Source organism: Leptidea sinapis, chromosome 32 (genome assembly GCF_905404315.1).
Source record: "Leptidea sinapis chromosome 32, ilLepSina1.1, whole genome shotgun sequence".
NCBI classification, from domain to species: domain Eukaryota; kingdom Metazoa; phylum Arthropoda; class Insecta; order Lepidoptera; family Pieridae; genus Leptidea; species Leptidea sinapis.
This window is the reverse complement of record NC_066296.1, coordinates 10080292-10094194: the sequence shown is the minus strand read 5'-3', so window position 1 is coordinate 10094194 and position 13903 is coordinate 10080292. Positions and strand designations below refer to the sequence as shown.

General features: G+C 34.5%; 1 protein-coding gene across 1 annotated transcript in view; it reads left to right on the top strand.

Moving 5' to 3' along the window:
- Positions 1–1250: 1250 nt before the first annotated feature.
- The window catches only part of LOC126974293 (uncharacterized), a 55505-nt gene continuing 42852 nt past the window's right edge, over positions 1251–13903 (top strand). Inside the window, exon 1 of the mRNA XM_050821763.1 lies at positions 1251–1347. The gene's annotated coding sequence lies outside the window, so the exon portion shown is untranslated. The remainder of the gene's footprint in view (positions 1348–13903) is intronic.

The window sequence follows — 13903 nt, the reverse complement described above, 5'->3', positions numbered from 1 at the left end:
CGTTGGATGTGTTTAAAAAATAAAATTTACTCTGCATAAGTGTTTTTTAGAACATACACGATAATATTTTTTTTACTTTATTAGCCTTACTATGTACGATTCAAATAATTTTGCAAAAGAAACTTTTTGTTTAAATATTTGTTAAAACAACACGTAGGTACCTACTATTAACATTTCAGTTATCCAATGCGTCTTATGAAATACTGCCCGTTGACAGAAGAACAACAGACAACAGAGGCTCAGTAATAAAGGTCCAGTTGTTAGTGATTGCGTGCCGTGTTCTGTAACTAGTTAATTATCATAACAACGTTTTATTATATCGAAATTCGCGAAATACACAATCTATTGTAACTCGGTAATGGTACCAGACCACAGAAGTCATCGACCGTGTTCGCCAAGTTCTGTCTGCTCGGTCTAACACCACAATGCACTTTGAAGTAACGCGTGATACACACACACACAATTGGAACCAGGAAATACATAATTTTTTCACCTTTACAAGTAAACTAAAAAATACATTATTTTTTCACCTTTACAAGTAAACTAAAAAATAGATTACTTGTAAAGGTGAAAAAATAATGTATTTCCGGGTTCCAATGGTGTGTGTGTGTGTGTATCACGCGTTACTTTAAAGTGCATTGTGGTGGTATATCTATTTTTTAGTTATATTTATATTAGTTATTAATATATTTCAACAATTTATTTAATAATTTCATATCATTCATTTGTAAATAAAAAAGTTTTTATCAAAAAATACCTTCCTAAGATCAGTAGACATAATTTTACACATTACAACGAAGTAACACGAATTGCGTGATTCGAAGGCATCAGAATTAGCATGATTTTTCAGGTTTTTTGTTCTTTTTTTTTAATATTTAAATCATTCCATCCTTTTCCCAATTTTACCTAAAGATTCAATTAAATCCTGCTTGGTTTACTTACAGGGATGGTACTATCGCAGATTTAAGGTAAGTACTACAGTGAAATCTCGTTAATACTATGTCACTCTGCTGTCACCACCTGCTCTTGGGGTGATTGTACCAGAACATAATTAGCAGATTATATCTCATTGCATATTTTATCACCTACTAAAACTTACGCCAATTAATAAGTTGAAAAAACCTTAGCTAAACGTCCTCTAAAAAAAGATGGCGCTCAAATATTTGCACAGCGATAGTGTACATTGTACACTCCGCCTTACACTACTTTTACCTTGCATTATCTTGATTTTATCTGAGCTCGGTGTAGAGCGGGCCCGGCGCGTACAGTGAACGGTCGCCAGTAGTAGCTACCATCGCGTGTTTGTGTGTTTGTCAGTGGAACGGTACAGTTTGTGCCGGTTTTAAGGTCAGTACAGTATGCGTTAACCTTTTCTTTATTCGTGTTGTGAACTCTCGTCCAATATACTTTAGTACATTGTAAAGTGCACTTGGCATACATTTAAATTGCTTGTAAAGTGTAATATTTTGTAAGATTTTAAAGATATTTTGACTGTGTCCTATAAAAACTTACTTACTTTTCTTAGCAAAGAGGAAAAAACCTATAATAATAGGTAATAGGTTTGTACTTAGTTACCGGTTTTTGTTGAATGTGTAGCTACGTAGGTATGGTATTTCCATACAAAGCTAGGTACTGTAGTAATTTGTCATAACATTAGATAGTATGTTTATTACCTATCAAAATATACCAATGTATTGGTATATTGTACGGCCAAATTGGTTTGATTGAATGTTTCATCAAATTAAAAAATCATGAAATGGAATGTAAATACTTCCAAAGTTTGTAAATTAAATAAATTTTGATATCTCTTATAAATGCAGGTATTTACTATTCAGGCACTTAAAGTTCAAATATTCCTATATTTTCCTTGCAATCTAGTTTCAAATACAAACTATTGATTTATCTACCGCTTAATTTTATAGTATTTTTACAGTTAAAAGGCGTAATACAAAACGTTATACCTGCTTAGGTACATCATTCGCTCCATTTATTTTACCGATTCGAGTAAAGCGTAAGTCAGCTGTTACGGTATAAACAGTTAAACAATAACAAAAAACATTCACTGACAACATAACTAGAGTATTTTCAATCTGTAGAATTTAATTAAATATCTTATATCTTGGTCCGTTTTGTAATTATTGGTATTAATTTATCTTTCTAGAGCTACTATTCGAACTACCAAGTTAATTTTTAACCAGTAGTAGGCTCTTTTGCACAGGATGCCGGCTAGATTATGGGTACCGGCGCCTATTTCTGTTTCGGTCTGAAGGGCGCCGTAGCTTGTAAAATTACTGGGCAAATGACACTTACCATCTTATGTCTCAAGGTGAATTTTTGGGTTTTTCAAGAATCCTGAGCGGCACTGCATTGTAATGGGTATGGCGTATCAATTTTCACCAGCTGAACGTCCTGCTCGTCTCGTCCCTAAATAATTATAAAAAAAATTGTTTTCTATAATAATTAGCACAAACCCCACTATCCTACGAATATGCAATTACAATAATATCCAAACTATAGAAAAAACACGATATTTGTTTATTCCATAACATAACGTTATGAGAGTACATTTGAAAATATTTCGCAAGTTATTATGACATTTAACTAAGATACTATCTACAGTTTTTGCTTTTTATAATTACGTATTTAGTTAATAGTTTATTTCAGGTTTTTTAATGTATCATATTAACAACTACGATTATCAAGCGATATTTCCCGAATATTTTTCGCGGTACGGTTCAAGTTTACCAGTTTAAGTACATGATATATGTATAATACCTACAGTAATGTTATTCACTATGAATCCTTTTCATCTTGTTATATTCATGTATAATTTGTATTCTATGGTATCGTGTTCTTCTGTAAGACCAGCGCTCCCACTGCTTTTACTACTAATTAATACTAATTTATAATAAGAATAATTTATTCAAATAATAAATTTTAATATTTTACAAGCTTATGTATATGACTACATTGTGATTGTCAATGAATCGCCACACTAGGCGGAGACTGTATCGTGGGATCAAATATGTTGATGATTTAACTTGGCAGTCATCATTTGGCATTTATGAATGGAACTAAATACACCCGACAGGTTCTTTTATCCTATAGTGTACTAATAATGACAATACGTGTTACAGAACCTACATAGATCAAAGGTTTTAAGAACCTGAACTAAATTGTAATTGCAGCGTTCAGTCCAACTAATAAACAGTGCGTGTACCGTGACAAGTATACCTTTTTTTGCCCGATTGCGATTAATCTAACGGACTTTATTGGCATAGATTGCGTCGCTTTACGTATCTAGCTAACCTTACTCGGTGTATCGACCCATCTACGTACAAACATGACAGTTGTGGAAAAGTAGAAAAAAATTGAATTGAGAGAGAACTAACCTCTATTTTGAGAAATGTACGCACATTAACTAATTGACGACCTGTACAGCCGGGTGGTTAGCGATCCTACCTACTAAACTAGAGGTCCCGGGCTCGAATCCCGGTAGGTGCAACCATTAATATGATGAATATGGATGTTTGTTTCCGAGTCATGGATGTTTATGTATATTTATGTATGTTTATATGTATTTATGTATGTTTAAGTAAGTATATTGTATTATGTAAGTATACACAGGCTATATATGGCTAATTTGGGGCAATATAATCTGTGTAAAAAGTGTGTCAATATTATTATTATTATTATTACTAACACAAAGTGTCATTCAATTCGCAAGTGTAAGTTTTTTTCGGTTGTCTAACAGCAAGAGAATCTATCTAGACGTATAAATTTTCTAAACATATTTATTTTACTTCACAACTTGAAAAACTAAATCGCCTCTGTAAGTAATATTAAAAAAAATAATATAAGCCTTTACAAGTTATATATTTATTTTCAATACATCTGAGTGGAAATCTGGTGGAACAAGGAATAAAAAGCCGTTATTTATATTGTAGCATATCTCCCACCAAATTAGGACAGAGGCGTGACGATGTTACGTAACGCAATGTTATAAATATCGCAAAACCATAAAAAGCCGACACCCAGTGAAGTGAATATATTTCGTCACGACTTATCACACGCCCAATTAGCTTAATCGTTGCTGTAATTAAGGAAACGTCTTGACTATTAAGTAATTGTTGTATCAGACATTTGTGTTTTGTGCACTTTCGAATATCCACGATCTGAAGATAGCACGCACGAACGGAAGCTAATTGAATCGTCACAGGGCTGTCAATCAATATAAATTTATTTATTTATTATATATAAACGTGGGTGTGAGTTAATTGTTAAATTTATTGAAGTTATCTTTTGTAAAAGGATGCCGGCTAGATTATAGGTCCAAAAACGGTGCATATTTTTGCCGTGAAGCAGTAATGTATAAGTATGACTGTGATTCGGTTAGAAGGGCGACGTAGCTAGTGAAATTACTGGGAAAATGAGACTTAACATCTTGTAGCGCAGTTGTAGTGCCGCTCAGAATGTTTGAGTCTTTCAAGAATCCTGAGCGGCACTGCATTGTAATGGGCAGGGCGTATCAATTACCATCATTTGAACGCCCTGCTATCTCGTCCCTTATTGACATAAAAAATATATAGCAGTCTGACACTGTCAAGCTGCCCTGCTATTGTAGCAGGTGATAATTTACATCGATACGGTTAAGATAAGGGTTGTAGGGACACATATGAACAAGCAATATAAACATAGTAATAAAAGTTATGGGCCACTTTTGGCATAAAAAACAAAAAATAAAAATTGGTATAACAGTGTATTTAAGGACATTCACTTTTATTACTTTAACTTGTAGATTGATAAACGTTACCAACCAAAAATAATGATATTGTGGGGGATTTTTTTTCAAGTTGTGGAGGTTTTTGACTTACCGAAAGAGAATTTTGTGTATTATCTATTTCAAGATTAGAAAAAAAGAATGTTTTACTTGTCATCGATAATAATTTCTTCAATTGATAATATATAATAAATAAATCCCTTGACATCCCTATCGCTGTATTTATCAATATTGCAATACAACAGTAGCGTGACAATACAACCTATTTTGTTTAATATTAATCAAATTATCATTATTAAGGATTGCTTTCCGTGGCTGAAATATGAATAAGTAATGGCCACATTTTCTTGTTACGGAGTATTATTGTATATCTTAATATGGTATATAGTTAATATATTACTTGAGCCCACGGACTAGTAAAAAAATAAGGACTGCGTGTCACCTTACATAACAGTGTAGCACCAAAACAAGCCGATTAACGTGTAAATACATAGCCCCACGCACACACTTACACTACAGGCCGTTAGGCGGCCATTATGAGAATTGTCATCGTCTATGACAGATCAGTTTGCGTAATACATTATAAAAATGCCGACGTGCGTTGTGAAAAAGTGTAAAAACGATACTATATAAGTATTTGTTATTTAAGGGAGAAAAATTTGTGTAACTAGTATCCCCTGTAACCGCACACACACTAGCATAACAGTGCTTCACTAGCAAATATCACGGCGCGGAGTCCTTCTTTTTTTACTCGCCCGTGCTTGAGCCCAAATTTTTTTTTTATGGAAACTGGATAAGACTGAGCATTAGTGGTATTAGCGTCATTCTTGAGAGCAACTCGTCTATTGCCTAAAATATTTTGTCATAAAAAATTGACATTCATTTTGTATTTGTGTCATCTATTGTCATCCCATTTCAGACATACGCAGGTCTCGACGCGTCTGTGTGTGTGCGTCGCTTCAAACGTTTACGCGCAGTTTATTTACCGGTTTAGTTTATATACAGGATGTCGGTACGGTTCCCTAGGGAGCTACCTATAGCTGAAACGTAGTGTAAAATGAAATTAAGTAAATTTTTTATGAACTTTTTTAGCAAGCATTGTAATGTGATGGGACTTGTACTTACAATGTTTCTACTGCTGTCAGGTGTTGGGGTGAAACAGATTTCTGCTTTTTAGTTTTTTATAATTTAAGAGATTTTAAAGAGAATTTTAAAAATCAAATGCATTGCATGTTTATTATGAAAAAATTAAATTAATCCGCACCACTATTTTTTAACAGTGCCAATATATTTAGAATCATGCAACCCCCCACTTTTAGGATGTAGTTGTTTTACAGCCGTGTATATACTGTGACCACGGCTAGTGAAACTACCACTACTGTGGTTTAACCACTTATGTGTAAATATGAAGAGGCACTAGCTGCTCACAATTATGGGTGTTCAAGAATCCTAAAGGGGCACTAAGTTGTAGTTGGCAGGAAATATCGCCAACTGTTAGGTTAACTTGGAGAGACTGGAGAGAATAACATTCGACCAGAATGTTTTTTTCTTCTATTGTTGAACAAAGTAATAAGATCGAACATGATAATGTCAGTTGTATATCGGTAATGTCAGCTTTTCATTTTTCTGAACAAAATTTTAAATTAAATGTTAAAATTCATGGTCTTTTATTTCTAAAGCATATAGCAAAAAATAAGCCTTATGATGAAGCCTTTTGATCGATGGTTTTTTGCTGTTTTTTCTTGTGAAGCGGTTTCGATTCCCGGTTCGATCAGGCAAGTTTTTAAAAATCTATGACATGCATTGTTAATTGTTGTTTAAAATAAAGTCTTCTTTCAGTATAATGTTTCATCTACAATATTTAAGGTACCTACTTCCCCTCTAAGTGCCATTGCCGTGGGTCGCCCTGTATATAATATATAATCGTTCATAAATTACTCTTTAAATTTTTCTCTGACTCTGCGCTTCACACTCGACTTGAGTGTGACAGCTCAGTGTGATTCAATACCCACAAAATAATGTTCTCAGCGCGCCTAGAGAAGTTTTCAATTCAAATAGTTTAAAAATAGATCATCTGTTTTGAGATAGCTCCTTTTCACAATTAATATATCAATTATTTGAGAACGCATATGCCAAGGTGGTCACTTTCTATCACTTGATCCGAGTTTTGTCTCAACATTCCTTCTACATAGATGACATAACTCTTAGTTCAGCTACTCCATTTCACTTATTCATTACTGTCGATGTTGCAACAGTTCCTACCTAGTTTGTACACCAGTAGCGAAATAGGCCACTGTATTAGATTACCTTATGTTTTCTACAATGTTGTGTATAATTAATAGATCCCTGGACCAAAACGCCGTTACAACCTGCTTTTCAAAGTAGTTTATCACAATGTTGTCATGAAGTATGCTAACAGAACATTCAACAAACGTGGGAAGTTACCACTTCGCTTGTTGAGTTACTATTTCACAAATAAAATTTGAAAAACAAAATTTTATGAACGATGCGGGATTCGAACCCACGACCTCCGGCGTTCCGTGCCGGTGCTCTAACCAACTGAGCTAACCGTTCGAGTACCGCCTCGTTATAAAATTCTGTTTGCTTTGTTCAACTCTCAGGTTGTGGCTTCATCTACAGGTTACTATTTTTTATTAAAACTGTACTTTTATTTTTAGTTAGAAATGTTTAGAATGATGAAATTCAAATGAGTTTCTTTCCTGTATATTTAACGAAAAAGGTTATGTTCGACCAGTCAATAGGGGTGAAAAGGAATATTTTTTTTTATTCTGTTTAATGAAGAAATATTTAATGAATTATTGCTATCAAAGTAAGTATTATATGATAAATATAACACAAATACAACATGCTATATTATAGAACCTAAAATACCTAATTCAAGGACGATTTATGCTCTAAAGTCTAAACTTAGTTCTATGTCGTATTGCTCAAACAATGATTTCTCTAACTTACATCTATTTTATTTATCAAATTTAAATCAAAATTAGAATATACACACATATTGAACCACAGAAACAGTTTAACCTATAAACTTTTAGCCATTTCACCAACAATTTTTTATACCTATTCATCAATTGTATCGCTGTAAAATTTAAAGAGAACGTTGGAATGGATACAAATTAAATTTATATCTATAAGAATAGCCGGTCTAACAATGAATGTAAGACAAATATTATTATATGTCACGTTTGTAATCTTATTTATAATCTTTACTAGTACAAGCGCCTTAACGCACTCTGCCCGCTATTCAAAGAACACATCCATGTTGTTATAACACACTACACTGTAAAGACCGTTCATGTTGAACAACTTTTTATTATTTCTCATGGCGCGCCACTGCATTTGTGTTCAATGTGGGTATTAACTGTTAAAAGAGTCAACAAGCTCAAAAACGTGTTAATTCTTGATAAAGCTCCTAAAATATGAGCGATGGCTCATTCAATTTGGAATAGCGTGTAGAAAAATGTATCGAAAGTATGTAATAGCTTATGTGCATTAAGAATTGCAATAATAAATAGAATAAGAATTGTAATATTTTTAAACAGATGAAAAGTCTCTCAAGAAACACTGTCCAGTTTTACTTCTTGTGACGTTAGGAATATTTGCCGCCGTTGGATTTTTCAACATCAACAAATGCGATACAAACAAAATATTATAAAAGATATGGCGCACAAGTTTTTAATTTGCACGCGCCAAATGTTCGGTGATGGATTACATAAAGCCAAACTGGCATACAGCCTACTTTAAAATTATAATTTTAGTGATAAAATGCATATTTTTATAACAAATTATTATGAATTATAATAATTTGATGACAATAAATGTTTTACGCCTTAATTAGGGACACATTTATTTGTTTCAAAAATGTAAATGGGTTTTCAACGGTTTATAACCTCTTTGTTGTTAAAAAAAAACTGTATTACCCGGTTAAATTGAAAATGCTCTTTTTACTCTCATATAATTTAAAGTTATGTAGTAAGTTAACTTTGTAGGGATAACTCTATTATATTGAAGTGTGTAATATTATTATGCACGCGTGTGTTATCATTCGGATTATGGCCCTAAGAACGATGTAATAAGGCTCACTTTACTAGCAAGTGTGTTGAAAAATATGTAATCGTGTACCCTGTAGAATAGTGGGTACAGTAATACAGCTCGTAAATTTTAGTGTCGTGTTATTTCCTGTACTTGTTTAAAAGCACTTTGCTACAATTGAAGCGTCATTGCCACAGACCACCGCGCAATCGGATATACTGCCCGTATATAACACTGCCGGTTTCAATTTAAAACAATATTCCAAAAATTACCGGACAGAACTGGATGAAGAGATTGCCATAAATAAAATGGTAGTGAAGTGTACTATCAAGCAACTATAGATAGTATAACAGGTACAGCCCAGCTCACAAATAGCTAAATATCTTCTTGAATGATAAGACACTCTCTTAAACTTCTTTAAAACATTAATGCTCAACCTATTGGTAGAACCGTTGACTCTCACCAGGGTGCGCCGGTTCGATCATTGCCCGTCCGTGTACGTGTGTTTATTTACGGAAACGCATTTGTAATTACTCTAGTGTTACGAGAGAGTATGGGCCGAGGTACCATCAGATGACCCGTCTGTATGCTCGTTAGTCCTCTTTCATAAAAAAATATATATTTATACAAATAAGCTTTAATAATAATACTAAGACCAATAAAATAGTCATGCATACTACAGAACTACTGTGCCTCACTTATGCGTACATATGCGACTTGGACTTTCGATCTCATTTTAAATACAGTGAAAAAGGAAGATGGATGGATGGAAGGACGATTGATGGACCTTAAGGTCATTAAAGTAGTCACGGTCAAGAGGCACCAGAACAAGAGGTCAGAGAGGCAGATGGGCAGATGAAATAGGAGATAACGATGGCGGGTGGAAGTTGGCTGGACACAGCTAAGGATAGGGAAATGTAGCGTTCCTTGGGGGAGGCTTTTACCCGAAGGGGCCCATTTAAAGAAATAATCTTTACAGCGTAAATAAAATTATTTAAATGTAATGTAAATAAAATTGTTCTGAAATAAGAATGTTATGGGAAAATTTCTCTTTTCTTTTTGAAGTTAAATTTTTCATTACAATTTTATGTTAAAGTTTTAATCAAATTTTCTTTATCATACATAACACTAGCGAACCCAACTGACGTACTGTAAACGCGTCTAAAGTTTGAAAAATCACTCCAGCTGTTAGGAGAAGTTCACTAGCATGGGCAGGATATTATATATGGACTGAATTGAGAATCTAAACTATTCTCAATTTCACTGGAACACACAAAAAAAAAATTTCAAAATCGGTCCAGCCCTTAAGGAGGGAGTTCAATTGTGAATGTAAACCATCCTCGAATCCACTTGAACACACACAAAAAATTCATTCAAATCGGTCCAGCCGTTTAGGAGGAGTTCACTGCCAACACACGTAAAGAAGAATTATATATATAAAGATGATACAAACTGATTTAACTATCTATTTAGGTTAACTTGGAAAAATTTTTTTAAAAATAAATTTGCCAAGCTTGTGGTGAATCAAAAACATGCCGTTTACAAATCTACGCAATTTATTATTGTACGTACTAGCTTGTACACCCGACGCCGTCCGCGTGGTCGCAATAAATCAACAAAAATAATGCCTGCATCTAGTGACAATGTAGTTTTCTTATATGTGATGTTACGTAATAAACAGACAAAAACTCTGTGAACTACTTTTTTGGTTTTATTTGTAGAACATACCTTAATAATTCCTTTAAAAAATATTCAATTATAGTCTTTACTTTGATTTTATTTTATTATGTAAGATAGTCTTGTTACTATGAAAACAAAAACCACTGGGCGATGACAATCACGAGTAATCTCACTGTAATTTATAATGTGTCAATATTTAGCTTTTTATGTGATAAGACATAAATGATTTAGATTTTGCTTTATATAAAATCATCTCGGGTTAAATTAAGATGATTTGGACTATGATAATCTTAGCAAGAAATTGTTAGCTGATAGGAATTTGAATGTAATGTAATGAGATTTAAATACAAACGTATTTTATTGAAACATGTGCATTATATATATGCATTAGTGTCACACTCATTTATTCAAACAAAACAAATATTTTATCTATATTTACAATACTGTGACTACATTAAATTAAAACTATCATTACGTGGAAGCGTACCAAGAATACTGGCAGCATTTCCGCGTTGGATAGCTAGGCTGATCCGTTGACCGAAATAGCTGCCAGCGCTTGGGTTTCCAGTAGCCTTATTGAGGCGCGAAGATAGTACTTTGTACATTCTCCGCGCCTCTGGGCCCCACGGGCTAGGTATCTCGACAGCAAACGGCACAAAGATGTATGACTCACTGAGACCGATATATTTATTAGTTATAGTTGTTTTGAGTGTTTGGGGCTAGCAACATCTTTGTGAAATGATGAATGCAGAAAAGTCGTTTATAAGGTCCCCAGAATTTAGTGCCGTTGTTTCAATTTTATAAGTTTATTGCTTTACATAATCACCAAGAGAAAAAAATACCTATTGCCTCTCAATGTACTCTTGATAATTTCATGTGTATGTACATAGGTACATAAGCAAATTTTCTGGAAAGTATAATAAACATACTCTTGACACCAGGAACAAACATAAACTTGTAATTTTTTACTCGGTTAAGTCGAGTTAGTAAGTCTTTCGTGGGGCGATGTATATGCTTTTACAATATGATTCAATATAAGTTCAGCATATTATGTCGCCTAGATATTTATGGAAAATCAACAATAATTATAACGTCAGGGCTCAGAAGGGATAAGACGTATACCTTCGAGAATGTTCGTCTTCATCATTCCCAGCGAAGCGCAACGATCAGACACAACTTTCTAAAGTAGCGTTATCAGTACTCTATTATTGCTGTGAGAAAATTTCTTACTTCCGCTACACGGGGTACTTGATGAGGCGTGGCCTTATTTCTTTATAGGACCCACTGAAACATATACTATCGGCCGTTCCCAATATACTACATATCTACAGATAGAGATAAATTACTACCTTCTATTGTCAGTAATTTAGCTGTGAATAATCTGAAGCTGTCCCAATATACCCGATAAGTCATTCTTATCGCCTTATATTGGGACGCGTGAATTGCAATTTCCGTATAAACTTCTATCCGTGGTAAGCTATACGTCGTCCCATTGACAGACAGCGTGTACGGATAAGGTGAGTTACTTTCGAAAAGTTTATTGGGACAGAAAAGTCAACGATAGTTATGATTTTTATCTCAAGTAAGAGATAGACTGAATATTGGGAACGGCCGTATGTGTACCAACAGGCACAAGTTTAGAATCTGTTTCATATTTAAATATTCTTTTTAGAAAATGAACTAGCTCAATACCTATTTCTATAACATATTATAAGTTTAGTGTATGAAATATTTAGAAACGTTAAGACCAGCGAAACTATCTGTAACTATACCAGCTGATTCTGTAGGTACCTAAGTACCTACTTACAGCGTGATCGTATGGACGGCTAAACTATCATTAAATAGGCCTAGTTTATAACATTATATGTACAAATTAAATTAGTAGCCTTACCTCTGTCTTTTTTTTATACAAGTTTTGTTTAAGGCCAGTTTGGCCTTCTCTTCCTTCTCTCTTGTGACCACGGAACTGAATGTCCGCGTCGCTCCATATATCGACGCCAAGTATGCCAATACAGGCTGTGGCAGTTAGAGGAGTGATCTCAAATCGAGGGGATACGACAAAGGGAGACATTTTGTGGTGAACGCACAAACTTCTATCTTCTTGGGGTTGAATTAGACTAAATTTTGTCGGCCCCATTCCGAGTCTTTGCAAATCATAGTCTCAATTTCAGACACAAGTTTGTTCCGGTTTTCGTCGACGCTATACCAACACATGTTGGCACGGCCGGTGTAGGAAGCATACCCTGTGCTGTCGTCTGCATAGCCATTGCTATATATTATATATAGCAGTATTCATTAATACTGCTGATTTGCAGCATATCATTGATATGCAGAAGAAACAGTGTATAGGGGATCAACTGCATTACTTTGGAGAAAATGGAGGTAATGGCAATGGGGCGGTATTTGGACGGATCAGAGCGTACACCTTTCTTAGGGATCGGGTGCACTCAAGCCGCCTTCCATAATTTCGGGACTACGCCTGATGAGTAGGAGAGCCGGAAAAGACAGGTAAGGTCTACGGACCGGCGCCAGTTCCGGAGCACATGTCCGCAGCACTATCGGGGGAATGCCATCGGGCCCGCTCGATTTGTGAATGTCCAAGGTGAGAAGCACCTTAAGCACGGTGCCATGCCGGATTTTTACCTCCGGCAATTACATTTATTTTTTAAATATTAATAAATAACAGAAGTTCATACATTCGTGCCGTCGCACTGTACAGAGTACATGGTTGAAGCAATGCTTTAAACGCGGACATAAGATCTCGGAAATACGCGTTGTTTTTGTCAAAACAAGTGCAACATGCTATTAAGCTATAAGAACACTAGTTTCCTCTGACATAACAAGCCATAAAATGCTATCGTGACCGAGCAGGTTAGAGTTTCACATAAAACCTCAATGCTTGTTACCTACATGAGTTACGCAAGATGGCCGCCGAGTACCTACGTCACAGACACAACGCAATTACAACGATAACGTTTTATAGCTGGAATACTATCAACATCCTTGATAAACTTATCCTGCGTATATCAGACTCTTGTGTTTAAAGAATAAGGTTTAAAATGATTTTTTTTTAAATATTCAATCAACTGTGAAGCTCTTTGTAAAAACGATGTAAAAGAAACAGCTATTGACATACGAATATACAGGGTGTCCCAAAGTTATGTGACATGAAGGGAAAGTACCTTAAATATCGAAGATAGGCTATTTTACTGAAAGAAGACTTTATGTTATTTTTCAAAATTAGTAATTCTGCATTCAAAGATTTTCTAAAAATTACTTGCCTCGTCTGGGAATCGAACCGACTTAAATGTAAAAAAACACCCCTACTTTTATGATGCCAATCGAAAGAATGGCCAAAAACTAATAACTCTTCTAACATAGTATTCT